Source organism: Triturus cristatus, chromosome 4_2 (genome assembly GCF_964204655.1).
Source record: "Triturus cristatus chromosome 4_2, aTriCri1.1, whole genome shotgun sequence".
NCBI lineage: Eukaryota > Metazoa > Chordata > Amphibia > Caudata > Salamandridae > Triturus > Triturus cristatus.
The window spans coordinates 129281186-129298728 of record NC_140586.1 but is presented as its reverse complement, the minus strand read 5'-3'; positions in this window follow the sequence as shown (position 1 = coordinate 129298728).

Below are 17543 nucleotides of genomic sequence, written 5' to 3'. Positions count from 1 at the left end.
TTTGACATCTTGGAAAGTCTTTCTGTTGTAGAGTGTTACATTAATAAAACGCCACGCTTTATTTTGAAACTGTCTGTTGATGTGCCTCCTTTGGTGAGTGCTGAGCCTCCTTTCCAGGTGCTTTCTTCTTGTTTTACAGAGTGCCTCTCCTTGGGAGTGCTGAATTCCTTTTATTTGGGAGTGTAGAGCAAGACACATGGCTATACATTGGTTTGAAGGCGCTACACCATCTGTTAAAAAGTAGATAATCCATGTGACCTACTGCAACATGAATGCTGCAGCATATTCAAAACCACTGTCCACAGCAGCCTTGTGGAAAGACGTATGGGCGCCATGCACGATGTAGTTGACACAAATCGAAGACTCTGATCAGATATGAATGATTTGCTTCTATTAATAGATTAATGGCTGGGATGCCTGAGACCGGAGGTAACATTCAACAATTCTTTTATTTTCTCAGTAAATCCTTTGGAAAAAATGATCATATGGATGGATGTACTGTATGATGCGAAGATGATTTTTCTGTTGATGTTACTACTTGTTACAGGTTGGACAAGTGTTATGTGTGTTGTTCTGTGTATCCAATCAATAGTAAAATAAGAAATGCATGTATTTATTCCTTTAGTTTGATATGTTAATTGATATGGTAAATCTAGGGTTCCATTTTGATAGCAATTCATAATGTTGAAATAATTCATAGGTAAACTAAAGCCTGCAATGCTGTCTCTGCAGGGTCAAACCCAGTTTTTTGCCATCACTGCTCCCATTTTTGCTGAATCAATTTTTGTTGGCCTTAGGACTCTGTGCACATTACTACTGCTAACCAGTGCCAAAGTGCTTGTGCTAACTCCCTAAAACATAGTAAAATTGTCTTACATCTGATTGACATATTTAATTTACGTATAAGTCATGAGTAAAGTGATATACCATATATCCAGGACCTGTAAATTAAATGCTTCTACGGGCCTGCAACACTTATTGTGACACCCACTTAAGTAGTCCCTTAAAACGTCCCAGGTCTGCCATTGCAGTCTGGATGCAGTTTTAATCTACCAATTCGACTTTAAAAATAAACTCCTTGCCCAGCCTTAAAATCCCCTTTTATTACATATAAGTCACCACTAGGTAGGCCCTAAGTAACCCATAGGGCGGGTGCATTGAAATTAAAAGGTTGGACATGTACTGTTAAGTTTTATATCTCCTGGAAGTAAAGAACTCCTAAATTCAATTTTTCCGATTGTGTCATTACCTATGATTGTAAACATGTCATGTTTGGTGTCTGAGAAATTGTAATTTAAAACTCACTTTGATGGTAAAGTCAGATTTTACATTACAGTTTTGAAAATGTCACTTTTAGAAAGTTGGCATTTTCCTGCCCTATTTAGTGCCTGCAGCCTGTTCCTGGGTCTCATTACTGGGTGTATTTGGCAATTGGACTTTGTTTAGTCCTCTCATACAACCACATAATAGAGGGAGGAGTGGACTTGCAACTGAATAGGCTGTGCCCTATCTTCACACAAATGCCTTGTCAACCTTGTATTGTCCATACAGACAGCCAGGGCAAGAAAAAGTAGGAAAATTCACACACTTCAAAGCTAATTCTCTAGAAACGTCTCTTACTTCAAAGAAGGCACCAGGTATATTAATAGGACCCTCAGACCCACTCTTCAGTTCACTTTCTGGACCTGCGGAAGGACTCCTAGAACCTGCTGCTATGTACTTCAGAGGACTGCTTTGCTGCACCTGGAAGTACTGGTTTTATGCCTGAAACCTGCATTAATCCCTCGGAGGCCTATACTGCTGCTTTGAGGCATGTCCCACTTCTTGAACCCAAGACTACCAGAGTGACTCCACGGGCTAGCTGGCTAGCCTCCTGATCAGAACCTCAGGGACAGAAAAAGCTCCAACTATCTTGAACCCGCACCTGGACCAAGCCTGAGTGAGTCCTAACCCTCCCAAGTGGTGCCATTCCAGCCCTGGACCCTGGGTGATGGTAAATTCTGTGTGTTATTGCCCCTCCGAACGGATCCTGATGTCCCTTAATATGAAGATGGACACGGTGTGACTGGAAAAACATACCATGAGGGAGTTTGAACTAAGTACAGGTTTGATAAATGATTTGGAAATAGGAGAAAGAATTTAGTGGGGTTATTGAATAGGTTGTGACATGCGGCTTTTCTTTGCTACTTAAAGGTTTGATGATCTCTGATCTGTTGTTTGAAAGACATTCCCTTGAAGTAGAGATGGTTACCTTGAAATGCAGTCGAAAGTGTCTAATCCATATGTTTTAATTAGGGATTCCATAATGATTGCACCATGAAGGATTAAATGCATGCTGCTATGTGTCAAAGAAATGTGCGAGTGTGCACTATAATAACTTTTTCTTGTTACTAAAAGATGCTCTTACTCCCTGTTGTGAAGTTATTCTGGATGAGAGAGTTGTGAATGTTCTTGCTAAGACTCACACTCACTGCACCATAATGAACAGTTAAGTTTTTAATAATCGGCTTCTGTAAAAAGTGAGGCTGGTGTATCAACCGAACGCGAAACCGGGAGGGTATAACAAAGAATTCAAACCCTTGGCCGGCCTGCTAGTAAAGAGGATTTGCATCAGAGGAAGGTCTACTGTGGGCAAAGTCAATGTAATGAAAGAAAGCCTTAAGTTACTTGAGTGGAGGCAAAGAAAGGGGTTGGGAATTAAAATAGATACCAACAAATCTGATTCGGTCTTTGTTGTAGAAAGATTTTACCCATTAGTGATATCCATAATGCTTCCCAGATTTTTTTCTGAGAAATTGGGGTTCTTAAAAAAAGTATGATTAATGTATTAATTTAAGTTAAAGCTCTCTTGTCCACGATGCATGATGATTGACTGATTCCCCATTTCTTGAAAGACCCTCTAAAAGTTGAGTTGCAGAAATGTTTGGGGTTCTTAAAAAAAGTCTGATTAATGTATTAATTTAAGTTAAAGCTCTGGTGTCCACGATGCATGATGATTGACTGATTCCCCATTTCTTGAAAGACCCTCTAAAAGTTGAGTTGCAGAAATGTTTGGATCAAGGAGTCATTGAGAGGGCAGAATGGTAATAGTTGCTTTTGCTAATAGTGTTAACAACCAAAGCTGGTGGTGTTGGGGTAAGATCTATGGACAACTTTATCCCAAATTTTAAAAACAAAGTCTCTTTACAAAGTAGAGGAACGTGAAGCATTGGTATGACACGAGACCATATACCAATTCAAATGTAATTTGGGGAGAAAGTCCTTTCTGGTTATGCACTGATCATATATGAGGTGTGTTTTATTATTTATTCTTTTCCAGAATGTATTCTCGTCCTCCCTTCTCTCGGGATGTTTTGCCAATTTTGTAACCAACATTTGAAGGCAGATAGTGCTAGCAACATGAGGTGACAGGACTCAGAATACATGTTTGATTTATAGATTTCTGGTGACTCAAATATTCATTTATCATCTCTTCTGGAAGCTCATGTGTATATTTCTCACACTTTCGATTTGAAGTTAATTGAATTTATATTATAAATTATAACTCTTTTGCGGATGCGCTCTTACCTCTAGGGAGTGTCCCGGTGATCTGTCACCTGTGCTGGAACTTGTTCCATGTAGCTACCACCTCGGCTGGTGACAGTTCTATGATCTACTACCCCAGCGGGGTCTATATATCCATCCCCTCTCCTGGAGGCAGTTCCATGTATCCACCACGAGGGTCTCGATTTCATGTGACGGTATAATTCCAAAGGGCCCAATATTAGGAGTTACTGAGCCAACCAGAATTCCAAGTTGTTGTTTTTCACACAAAGATTCCGGCTGCGGCTGGGAAAATACTTGCATGAATCAGCATGCAAACACCGATTTAATATGGTTTTACCCAAATTCTTATAATACCAGGTATTTCTCTACCACTGGAATTATCCTCCCCACCCCTTAATGGCAAATCCTGGTTGGATAAAAACCACTGATAATTCTGGGGCACTCATAATCGAGACCCTGTTGTGTAAAAGACTCCAGATCGAGAGCAGCTTGGATGGGTAGAGTAACTAGGTGGAGGACAAAGAACACAAGGGGAAGGTACCTGAAATAAACAGTGCAATGAACAATACTAAAGCACTAGAATTAACTTGATGGAAACGCTAACTGAAACTGGATAAGTTGGTAAAGAGGAACTAAACAAATATAAGCATGTTGGATGTAGTACTGTGAAGGACCTGCGGATGCTCAGTACTTTGTGCACATTTCTCTCAGAGTACTCCATCTGCGCAAAGAGGAGGAGCTGTATGAATAGTGACAATGAGGCATAATCAGGAAAAAAACACAGGAGACAAACACATATGGATCCTGAGGAGGATGACAGACAGTGGATGCTTTATGGTAAAAAAAAAAAAATACTCTTCCACACACTAATGGCTAACTGTACAAAGAGACAAAATAATCTGCAGATATTTCCTACTGTTACACAAGCTTTTTTTAAAAACTATTTAATGGATGAAATAAGCCAGGAGAGATAAGCGCTGTCATTAATATTTTTCATTAGCCATTTAGGCCTACATTTCAATAAATGATACCTATGAGTACTGCCACTATTTTTATGAATTATGTTCAGAACGGTGTCTATTCTGCTATGGACAAGATACCTTTAGTTTCTGTCTCTGATAACCATGTATCCACTCATTCTCAGATCACACTGACAGCAATCCCTTTCCAGAAGCCTTTCTTTCGCAGTGTGGTGAGTAAAAGAATGATGGATTTAACCCAGATCCTTGTGACTGGGGGTGAATGTTTGCATTGTCCAGCATTTCATCCATCAATTGTTTCTTTTGCATATGTCGCCCTAAGTGGGAAGGGTATGCTCAGACGTGGGTCCCGTGCTCACTACACAACTGGATTCAAGCTAGCCTGGCTGATGAAGGGTGATGCCCTAAAACCGGTCCCAGGATGCTTGTTTCCAGTCCAGGGAGGACCTGGCTTGGCAGTTCGGGCTGGACTGTTCCCACAAGGAACAGGGTCAAGACTGATTTGCATATGGCTGGGTCCAAACTGGGGTGGTGTGGTGAGCAAAGGAATTATGGATTTAACCCAGATCCTTGTGACTGGGGATGAATGTTTGCATTGTCCAGCATTCCGTCCATCAATTGTTTCTTTTGCATATGTCGCCCTAAGTGGGAAGGGTATGCCCAGACGTGGGTCGCGTGCTCACTACACCACTGGATTCAAGCTAGCCTGGCTGATGAAGGGTGATGCCCTGAAACCGGTCCCAGGATGCTTGCTTCTGGTCCAGGGAAGGCCTGGCTTGGCAGTTCGGGCTGGACCGTTCCCTCAAGGAACAGGGTCAAGACTGATTTGCATATGGCTGGGTCCAAACTGGGGTGGTGTGGTGAGCAAAAGAATGATGGATTTAACCCAGATCTTTGTGACTGGGGGTGAATGTTTGCATTGTTCAGCCTTCCGTCCATCCATTGTTTCTTTTGCGTTTCTTTCGTGGTCATCCACTTATTTTGGACAGTTTGCTAACCATCTCAAACAAGCATAGTGCCCCTCATTTTCATGGACCCTTGCATTTAGCTAGCCAGTGCACCTCTTGAAGGTGCCCTTGTTTTGAAGCTGAACTCAGAACCAATCCAAGAAGCCAGGTGATATGGCTAATGTGGTAAAAATAAAGCAGTGAAACTAACCCCCATTATTGCCTAATGAACAAATAGCCCCCACACAAATCTACTCACATTAAGCGATTAATAATCCTCAAACAATATGGTCAACGTAAAGAGTAAAGGAAAGGCATGAAACAAAGCACAACGATCAATAAGGCTGGAATCCTGGACTACAAGACAGAGACAAATGTTAGTCTTCAAGGATTGTAGCAAAGCTCCCTTCACTAAGCCCTCTGTGTTTTTTAGATCTGGCTTGACAACAAAGCTCTCTGCAAGATCTACTATAATCAGATCTTTAAAATATACAGGGTGGGCTTATGTTCCCCCAGAGGAGTATTTCTCATCTCATGCTACCAACTGTTTGGTGTATCATTCCACCTCTTATGAAATACTTAGACTGCATCGCAGAATGAACCATTTTACATCTCAAAGGTACTCTAAATCAAAATTATTCATCTCACAGATGAATTGTATACAGAAATCAATCATTTTTGAGTACAGGAAGATTGTTTTTAATGTTTAGTCAAGTGTCAAGGTGCAAGCCAGTCCTATTGGTCTTGCCACTGCTTGTTGTATTCATCTGGCTGTGTAAAAGAGCCATTTTTATCTTTTCCTCTCATCACATCGATTACAGCTGAACCGACTCTTGCGGATATGTCCCCACATAAGCATGCAGGCCGCTATCAAATGCAGACCGCGTGGCAAAACTGATGTGGCACATAGCCCTAGAGCACACTAATAAAATTACCAGCCAAATGGCTGACATACCCTCAAAGAGAACAAGCAGAGCTTCTCTAGAGACTGCCCCAAAGCAGATATTCCATAACATTAGTGCACCATCTACCCTGTTCTGGAGCATACATATGACTACGCCATACGCAGAGTTTTGTAATACACATCTTTATTCTTCAGCATGCAACCATTATATGAATGCACTGCGTCATAGGCTTTATTGACCACAGCCAGACACACCCAAATACCTCCCACCTGATTATGTAACTTTGTAAGGAGTCTGCCTAGGACCACAATGGGTCCCACTGCACATATTCACATGACACTAGAGGACAACATATATACATTGGAGTTCCTCAATAAGTCGTAAAGGTGTGTGCCAGGTCAATGACTTGTTGTCTCAAGCTCTCGGGTATGACATTTCTCGACCTCTTAGTAGGATACCTTCTTGAGTATCAGAAAGTTCTTCCTGCACATTTTTTAGAAAGTCGTCATCTGTCAGAAGTCGGGTATGTGTTTTCCATGGTTGCGCTGCAATTATATCCTTGAGTTTGAGCATGTCTCTGTATTAGTAGCAGCAAGGATCTGCTCAATGGCTAGAGATGCAGGGATGCTGCAATATACTATGAAATTGATATATGATTCATCCACTTTAGAAGTTGCACTATGATGCTGTAACAGCACATGTGAGAAGTAATCTGCTTGAAGTAAACTGTTTTGATCGTTCCCCAGCATATGCAAAATAGTGTAATCATACTCTTGCAATCACAACCCCCATCTCTCAATGCTAAGAGGCACCTTGGCTTTCGGATTTCCAAAAATGTTGAGCAATGTCTGGTGACCAGTGACAAGGGTGAAATGCTTTCCGTACAGTAACAAATGCAAATGTTCACAAGCCCATACTACAGCCAGGCTCTCTTTTTCAGGGTGAGAATAGGCATGTTCAGTCTGAGATAGACTTCTGCTGGCCCAGGCCACAATGTGTCTCTCAGCATTTGGATCAGGCCTCAAGAAATCCTAAAAATGTTACTAGACCTGCAGGTTTAGTGACTTAAAAAATCTACTCGACCTAATTATAACTGGTTTCAAATTATGTGATCCTGGGCAAGTATTTTAATTCACTGAGACTCTATTTTCTTCTTTATCACATATGGGAGCATCTTCAAATACGCAAGTTCAGCATGTCTGCTGTACAGAAAATTCTTGTGTTTAATTTCATAGACTAAACGTTTTCTCCATATATAATATAAATCTAGCCACATATAGGATACACATGACCGCTGACTTGCCTCAGTTCATTAATGGCATTTCATTAGCGCGGGCAGGAATGTTTCTCAAATCTTGCTTAAAGACTGTCCCTTTTAATAAATACATACCTAAAGCATAAAGTAGCAGAACACTGTTATTTGCAATCAGCAGATTTTACAATGAAATGGCCACAGAGTTTCCCACTGACATGTGGTTTTAAAACTACGTAGTGTACAATGTCTGGAAAGCGAGTTTCTGCAAATATTTGTCATTTGCAAATCACCAAGTAAAGTGTATTTTACTCCTATGTAAATCTGTGTCTGCATCACACTTCTGAATTACAAAAAAAAGTAATTTCATAATTCCTGATATATTTGGAAATACTTGCACTATTCATTTACAAACTGTTTAAATAATGTATTAGTAAAAACCCTGACATTTTACAGCCTTTTGTTTCACAATTATTGTCAGATAACTCACTTGATAAAAAGCACTAACTATACTATAATAAGAGAAAGAAAATCAAACACCATTTTCAAGCAACAGATAAGCAACAATTAGTAAAGACAAACTTACATTTGACCTCTGTCCTTGAACAGACAGCAAATGTGTCAAGACCAAACCAAGATTTAAAGGCGTCTTTATTGCTCATTCACTTTCTGAATGAACAGAACACCTGTTCCTTTCAGCTTAAGTTAACTTTCCTACAGAGACGAGTAAATGGTAAAAATAGTTCGACTTGATAAAATCACACTCGCTATTGCGAGTGGATGAGTGGATTTTTCGAGGCCTGGGATGTCCATTGTGTTGAGCAAGGATCGCTCACAACCCCACAGGGCTTGAGTCTACTACAATCTCTGTTTATAACTTTGGATCCAAGCACACCATTTCAGTTGCATTTTCGATGGTGTGCTTGATTTTCTTGAAACTTCAGTCACATTCAGAGGACCACTGGAAGGGAATATTCTTCTTTGTCAGGAGGAGAAACATACTAATTCAAGAAGCAAACCATCACCTCTTTATCTTTTACCCTCACTTCCCTTCCCTCCTCACATGTCTAACTCAACTTGATCCAACTCCCCTCCCAACCCCAACCCCACACCCCAGTACGATTGCCCGGAACCTAACGTTTAGAGGGCTCGACCACAATACTAAGCACCAATGCCGCTCCCCCGACTCATGCCAGAGTCACGTAAGCTCCAGCCATACCCCCCACTGGACCCTCCACAACCAGTGATCTTATCAAAACGCAGTCCCATGTCGCTCACAGTAGGTACAAGAACACCACTCCCAATTCAAGAATGTTGGACACTGAGCCCCACCCAAACAATCCCAGTCTACCATCACTGAACCCACCTAGACCAAGGGTGTGGAATTTAATAAAATATCTACTTGTTCATGGGGCAGGTTGCTTCATAAATCTACTTATCCTGTAACAAAATCTACCTGTTCCTTTTGTGCTATGTAATGCGGGGACAAACTTTGGCAGCAATCTCATTATACTAGAGCTCTGAAAAAGCCTCTCTAATTATGCCATGGCTCCTTCCATAGTAAAATTTGAATACTAGCAATTCCCTTATGTTGCCACGTTTCCGCAGATCTACATACTGGGGCTGAAGCAACAGTTCCAAGGTTGTAAGGCCTTTTTGAGTCTATGCAAACCTAATAACTTGCATGTTTTAAGGGTTTCCACCAACTCTTCTCTAATCTTCTCCCATACTGAGATAGCAAATGTACTCCTGACAATGGAAGAAATAAAACTTCTTCCAGGGTTGGGAAAAAAAGTGGTTGGAGGGAAAGTGAACTTGCAAACTCTCAGATTTTCGCATGAGCAAACCTACACTTGCCATTTTGCTCATGCTAAAATGCAGTTCACAAATATTTTCTAGGAGTACTATTTCTTGGCCTACTTCTATAAAGTCTTGTGAATTCACAAAAGGTGTATATCTGCACTTGATGCAAGGACATGGGTGCACGTTTGAGGCTTAATTCGGCCCCTAATTATGTCTGGCGTTGACCATGACCATTTGTGTTTATTAAACTTCTGTATCTCTCTCTCTCTATCGGTTAATTTCACTGTGAGTGACAGCCTGCTGTTCTTTCACAAGAAGCATATTGACACACAGTTGTTTTGTTCAGTGCCAGGAACTACTGTCGCAGTGTGTGCTTTTTGAGACGAAAAAACAAAATTTGCTCTTGACAATGTTTGTTATAATGGTGAGGGCCCAGCAGCTCCCACACTGATAAGGTTTTACAAAAGCCATGCCAAAACAAGTCATGCATTGACAAAACCAAAAGGCTGACCAGCAATGCCAGACCTACTTTTACCAATGTTTGTTTAGTTTTTATGTTTCCCATAATCTTATTAAAACGGGTTACACTGATTTTCCATTCCGAATATTTTTGGGAAATACTAGCATACATCAACACATTTTACTAAATGATGCTGCAAAGAAATGGTTCCTGCAATTTTACAGTAGTTTAGCTAAATGTTTTTGCATTTTTTTGTGAACATTTTATTTTGAAAGCAATGAATCATCAATCCTGCTTTCAAGCTTCTGCAAATATTTGCATCCAATCAGAGAGCATTCTGGGAGCATTATACATAACCTCATATTGCTAAACATTGAAAACGTATGCACACATTTTTATACTGGAACTACTGTCAATAGTGCAGTCTCAGCTTACAACATTTACTTAGAGCGCTCACCCTAATAATAAAGCTTTTGCCTTAATGAACCATGAATGCAAGTTTGAACAGCATTAACACATAGACACAAATATTACCCTAACTGCCGGCAATGCCTTTCCCTGATCCATAATGTGGTATTGTAAAGTGGAAGCAAAAGGGTTTGTGCTGTAGGGGGTTGGGCCTACTTGTCCCAAGGACAAAATGTACATGAAAACTTGTTACCCTTGACCCCAAACAATATGTCCTTGGTGTCGGTGCTATAGGAATTCCACACCCCTGCCAGACCATATAGCACTTCTCCTGATTGCCTACCCCAAAGTCACCTATCTATTCTCCGTCAGTAATCATTCGCCTATCTTAGATGCAGAACCCGCTGTTTGCCAACCTACTCACAGAATAGAAAACCTGCCTGACATTCTTACCATGTTTCTGAGGCGATCAGAGCAGAAACTTGAGCCTCTAGCTGAAGACCTCTCTATAGTAAAAAAAAAATGACCTTGTGAGCCAGGTCAATTTAACACTCAACTCCGCCCTGAGAACTGAAAATTGGACTTCCCATAAAAGTTCTTCAAATGTCCGTGGCTCCACCGACCATACCTCCAACCCCTCTATCCACTGGTCCAATAGGCCCTACCGAGCGCTCAACCCCCCTATAGAAGCAGAACTACTCAGCGAGTCGTATAACTCAAAATCTCCCCGAGCAGACTCCAAGCCTGCATCCAAAATCCCAGTAATCATTGGCACAAATCGAATCCCTCAACCTACGGCACGGTTACTCATAGTACGGCCTCCTTGGCGGCCCGCGGACCTTGCAGACATCCTACCTGTGTTTTTATAAAAAAATTAAATAGTGTTAGCAAACACTGCCGGGTGCAGCAGCCCGGACTCTGAGACTCTGCTCTGTGGGGGCCGGGGGATTCCAGTGATTGTCAAAGTGGAGATGCAGGGGCCAAAGGGGTGAAATACAACAAAGCTTTATTAACATGTAAATGGTCTTTTAAAGACGTGTGAAGTACTCGCGTGCAGCTGTGTGTGCGCGCTGGGAAGCTGTCTCAGACCGGGCTGAGGGCTGACACACACACGGGGTGAGATGATAGAGGGTGACGGTGGGAGGGAGAGGGAGACAGAGGGAGACAGAGGGAGAGAGACAGAGGTTGACAGAGGGAAACAGAGAGGCGCAGTCTGAGGGAGGGAGAGGGAGGGAGGGAGACAGAGGGAGGGAGACAGAGGGAGGGATACAGGGAGACAGAAGGAGGGAGGGAGACAGAGACAGGGAGGGAGACAGAGACAGGGAGGGAGATGGAAGGAGACTGGGAGGGAGATGGAGGGAGACAGGGAGGGAGACAGAGGGAGGGAGACAGGGAGGGAGACAGAGGGAGAAGGGAGACAGAGGGAGGAGGGCAACAGAGGGAGGAGGGCAACAGAGGGAGGAGGGCAACAGAGGTAGGAGGGCAACAGAAGGAGGGTGACGGAGGGAGGGAGACTGAGGGAGACGGAGACAGGGAGGGAGATGGAGACAGGGAGGGAGACGGAGACAGGGAGGGACACGGAGACAGGGAGATGGAGGGAGAGGGAGACAGAGGGAGGGAGACAGAGGGAGGGAGACAGAGGGAGGAGGGCAACAGAGGGAGGAGGGCAACAGAGGGAGGAGGGCAACAGAGGGAGGAGGGCAACAGAGGGAGGGCGACAGAGGGAAGGAGGGAGACTAAGGGAGACGGAGACAGGGAGGGAGATGGAGACAGGGAGGGAGACGGAGATAGGGAGATGGAGGGAAACAGAGGGAGGGTGACAGAGGGAGGAGGGCAACAGAGGGAGGAGGGCAACAGAGGGAGGAGGGCAACAGAGGGAGGAGGGCAACAGAGGGAGGGTGACAGAGGGAGGGCGACAGAGGGAGGGAGACAGAGGGAGGGAGCCAGAGGGAGGGAGACAGAGGGAGGGAGACAGAGGGGGAGACAGAGAGGGAGGTGGGAGACAGAGAGGGAGGTGGGAGACGGAGGGAGGAGGGAGACGGAGGGTGGAGGGCGACGGAGGGAGGAGGGCGACGGAGGGCGACGGAGGGAGAGGGAGAGGGGGAGAGAGACAGGGGGAGGGGGAGAGAGGGAGAGGGACGGGGAGAGAGGGAGGGCGAGGAGGGGCGAGGAGGAGGGAGGGGAAGGGAGGGGGGGAGGGAGGGAGATATATATATATATATATATATATATATATGGAGATATGGAGAGAGAGATATATGGAGATGTGTATGCCGGGTCTAATGGCTCAGTGGACGAAGGCATCTGCTGCAGGGACCTGTGTTCAACCTCATGGTCACAATTTTTTTTGTTTTAGCCCCGCCCTGCCCCCTCTGACCCCGCCCCCATCGGTGCTGCCCTCGGCCCCAACCACACTGTAAATTTGGCCCCCGAGAGAAAGTTTGTGAGTACCCATGACCTAGGGTAACCCCCAGATGTCCCGCTCAATACACCACTATCCATACACTGCACACTGCTAAAAAAAAACTTGCTCTCTAACCTGTATGCTCATTCACTGCAGATCTCCAGCTAAACACTCCACAGATATTGCTGAGACCTTACTTTCAGAAGAAATCGACATTGCTTTCCTTACAGAAACCTGGCTTAATGAACACTCAACTTCAACACTAGACTTGCTCACTCCACCTGGATACTCCATCATCAGAAGAGATAGACCAGGGAAAATAGGAGGTGGACTCGCGATCATTTACAAAATGGAATTCCAACTTAACCCTACAGAGAACACAAACTACACAACCTTTGAATATCTCAGCGTAGAAATCAAAGCTAAGGACACCACTTCCATCAAACTCCATACCATCTATCACCCACCAGGTGATCGCACACTCTTCACAGAGAAACTTGCCAACCTAATAACTCAACTCTCACTAACTGGCTCCAATGATGTACTCCTGGGCAACTACAACCTGCACTAGAACGACACAGAAGACCCCACAATCTTCAACCTTAATAACCTACTGGAAATCAACGATCTCAAGCAACTCTGTAATAAACCGAGACACAATAAAGGCTCAACTCTAGATGTGATTATTACTAGAGGTGCGCTTGGTTCCATTAGATCCATCTTGCCTATCGATTGGTCGGACCATCATCAAATTCTATTCAATCTACACCGCATATCCTTCCCAAAACCACCCAGCAAACCCACGCACTGGGCTAGGAATATAAAGCATGTCCCAAAAATGGAGCTAAAAGCCAGGCTCAATGCCAAATTGCGTTCACAAGCCCTCCCCCAAACCATTGATGAACTCACTGTCCACTAAAGCTCATTGATGACCGATGTTCATAACCAGGTTGCGCCACTCAAACTAAAGAGATCTAGAAAAATCCAATCAGATCCTGGTTCAACCTAGACCTTAACAACGAAAGAAGGCAACTTAGACAGGCCGAAAGGTTAAGGAGGCAGAACCCCTCACTAACGAACCTTTTACTCCTAAGATCCAAACGGCTCTCCTATAAGAAACACATTTTCAAAGAAAAAGCCACTTTCTTTCATAATCAACTCGACCGCGCAAAGAACCAACCTAGGGAGCTCTTCAACATAATAAAACAACAAACTATGCTTAACTCCCAACAAGAAACAATAGCCGCCGATGAACGCTGCGAAGAAACAGCCAACTTCCACGCTGACAAAACTGTCAAAATCTAACGCTGTCTGACCCTTGAGATTATCCCGACAACCCAACCCGCCGGCTTCCCTGACACACAAGTCAGCACGGTACCTCCACCTCAGGATCCAACTAAAGACTGGAATGACATTACAAAGCAAAATATAGCAAATAAAAAACTCCATCAACTATAGATAGCCTGTCCGGAATTCGGTTTTAACCGATTATGCCCGAGAGTACCCTACCGGACGAAAATCAGTTGACCCGGTTTAAACCGAGTGTCACTGATTTTCATTGTTGTTGCGCGTTTTGGCCACTTGATGGAGCCAAAGGTCGGAATATATAAGTTACGGAAGAACACCAGAGAGTTCGATTCTCCTATGAATGTGAGGGAGAGATTGTCTTGCCACTCGTGTTTCTCCACATCTGCGAGGGTCACACTCAGGGCTAATCATGAGTTATCTACGATATTCTTTAAGAAAAGTGAGTCCACTACAGCAAAGGTTGTACTGTTAACACGAATGCATTAATATGCTAATTTATATGCGGTGGAGGTTGGGGCTGCGACACCGGGGCACTTGGAGGCCGGGGCTGCAACACTGGGGCACAGCCATGGAGCGGGAAGAGACTGTGGGATCCGGCGATGAAGACAGGATGATTGCGCGCTCCTCGGGCGGGTGTGGCATACGGCGGAAGGGAGCTCCCAGGGCCTGCTGACAGAGCGCACCTCCCACAAGGAGCTGAGATACGAGCTATCTTGCCTCCAGCTGGGGAGGCAACCATCCACCCTACCTGTGGTCCCACAAGAGGCCCCCCAGCCCCTGTCCCCCAGAGAGACATGTCAGTAGAGCGTGGAGGCTGTCAGGACCTGCAGCATTATGTGGCCTCTGCGGGGATTCTTGACCCGCAACCCCATCACCGGGGGGGCAGGGGGGCATGGAGGTCCTCACACGGCTCACTGGTGTTTGGGTTGCTGCAGCAGAGTCCTACGAGATGACTCACCATGGACTCCTGAGCTCCCCCGGCCTGCCCGGACCTTCCGAGAGCCTCCGGATGATGAAAGAATGTGAGGACGAGCACGGGGGTGTCCAACACTTCAGAGACATTCACAGCTAGACCTGGGGGAGGCAGCTGATCTGTGCTCACTCCCAGCCACAGCATAAAGAACGTATTACATTCTATCCTCAGCAGACATAGCAAGGATGAATAATGCACTATGTGGGTATTGTGTAGTTGGCACTTTACAACTGTATTTTCTAGTTCATAGCTCCATTATGCGCATGCTAACATGTGTGACCCGAGTGCGGTTCTGGGCGCTCCAGTATGCGTTTAGTCTTGGTAACTTTTGTGCTTTGGGAGGGGGTGGGTGAAGGGGAGTATTTCACTTTGCTTAAAAGACACGTCTGCTGAGGTTTAAGGAATGTGTGCAGGCGGCTGTTGAGCTCCACGCCTCCACCTAACACTTTCTGGTGCAGCAGACCACCATGACTTTGGGAGGAGATTTGCGCAGGCAGGCGGAGGAGGAAATAAAGGGCCGGGTGTACACGTGGGTACAAACAAAAAAGTGAGGCACATACCTGTCAGCGGCAGCACACACGCATAGCAAAAAATAAAAGGCGTTGCCCAATTTAAATGAAAGCAATAACATAGAAGATGAAGTTGGCTACTTATAGTGCAACCGATGGATTCCCTTTCCCCAAAATAGAATATTTGTTTTCTAAACAAGTAACTAGTCCATAAATTGTTTAGTTACGGAGTGATTCTATGTATTTACAGGGTCAATACATTCGGAAACTGCCTGCTTGCCTCTGTGTCTCTCTCATCATATGGCGGTTAAAGTTAACTGAACACCAACTTCGAGGAAACCTGTTTGCTCTTATAATTTTAAAATGCGGATTACAGTCACGGTTTTGACGTCACAATGCCAGGAACTAGGTCCCCTCCTTGTACAAACGAGTGGTGTGCGCGCGAGACATGTGGTTTCAATTATCGCACCCGTGTCTCTAAGATTTCACAGTTCACCCCAAAAGGCTCAGAAAATGTAATTTGGAAAACTTTGGCTCCTGGGTGGTTCCAGGAGTGAGGAAGAGCAGGGGACGACGAAAAGCGTGCAGCGTGAACAGGTAAGGGATCTTTATTTTTATTTTTTATACCGCCCCCCGCCACTCCTGTTCCGCAGTAGCTGCCACTGAATAAAAGTCATGGCTTTCCCACTGAACAGAACTTCGTGGGCAGAGTCTCGGCTTTTACAACAAATGCATTTTTAAAGGCTTAATGCAGTTTTATCATGTCTGTTATTTTTAGCTGCTCCAGGTTAAAAAAAAAACATGCCTGTCCCCCTGTTCCCGCGCGGCTATCTAAACCAAAACAGAAAATGCGTCTGCCTAGGCCCTCGAATGTCCGTCGCCGTGTACAGTAAAACTCTCGCTTGAATAAACACTGTAGTGCATTCACGCTTGGGTCTGGCGTACTGCGAATGAGTGCACCCCGTCGGTGGAAAGGGCTTTATGTAGTTGTGCTTGGAGTAGGAACTGGTGTCATAAATGCGGAGTTATTTAACAAACGGCGGTATAAAGTCTGTCCCTGCCTGCATCTCGAAACTTTAAGGTTTTATGCGACTTTAAAGAAACAGTAAATCAAGAGCACGTATTCAAATTTCGTTTCACAAGACATGAAATAGTCACATGTTTTTAAGGAGTAGGTATTGGTATTGTGTAACGTGCTAATTCTTCCAGCAATAGTCAGAGTGGCGCTGCAGGGGCTCTAGATGGTGTGAAAACCCAACAAAGCCTCATTAACAAGCGAATGGTCTTTTAAAGGCCTGTGAAGTACTGTGTGCGTGCCCGGGGGTGTATGCACTGCCAGCAACCTGCCAGGCCAGTTTAAATACTTGCATCACCCTCTTTCTGCCTGCCATTGCGCTCCATGAAGAAAAAAACATGCATTTGCGTTTCAAATGTCCGATCCTGCAGCAGCACACGTCCAAAGCCCATACATGAGAGTAACCCGATTCAAGGCCCCATTCTCCCGATTTTTTCTAAAAAATCTCCCTCTTTGCTCTTCTGAAATGTTGGCATGTATGAGTCAGTGTTCCGCGGTCGTAATACCATAAATATACCTAGTGCAACTTCACCCTTATCTGACGAGCAATATGGAGAGCACCAGTCCCTTGCACCAAAGACATTGATGTGGTCTATCGTTGCTTTGGGAGAAAGGGTCAAGGGGCCCGCAGCTCATCTTTTCAGATTGGAACAGCAAAGAAAAGTGCAATGGTCATAGGATATTACTATAAAGGAAACAACTGAAAAGGTTTAAAATAGCTCAGCACTGTGCTGGAACTATAAAGACACATTTCCAATAATGCCTGTTAAAAGTTATTAGCATGAAAGTTGATCTTACTATAAACCCCACTTACTTGAAGATGACAGCGGTCGACACACATCGTAGGGTTTTAGCTTCAAGACTGTTGATCGAATAAATGGATTTTGCAAAAGTCCCTGGGAGTGCAGCCAGGGCCGGCTTTAGTGCTGGTGGCGCCATGTGCGACAATGTTTGTTGGCGCCCCCCAATAACC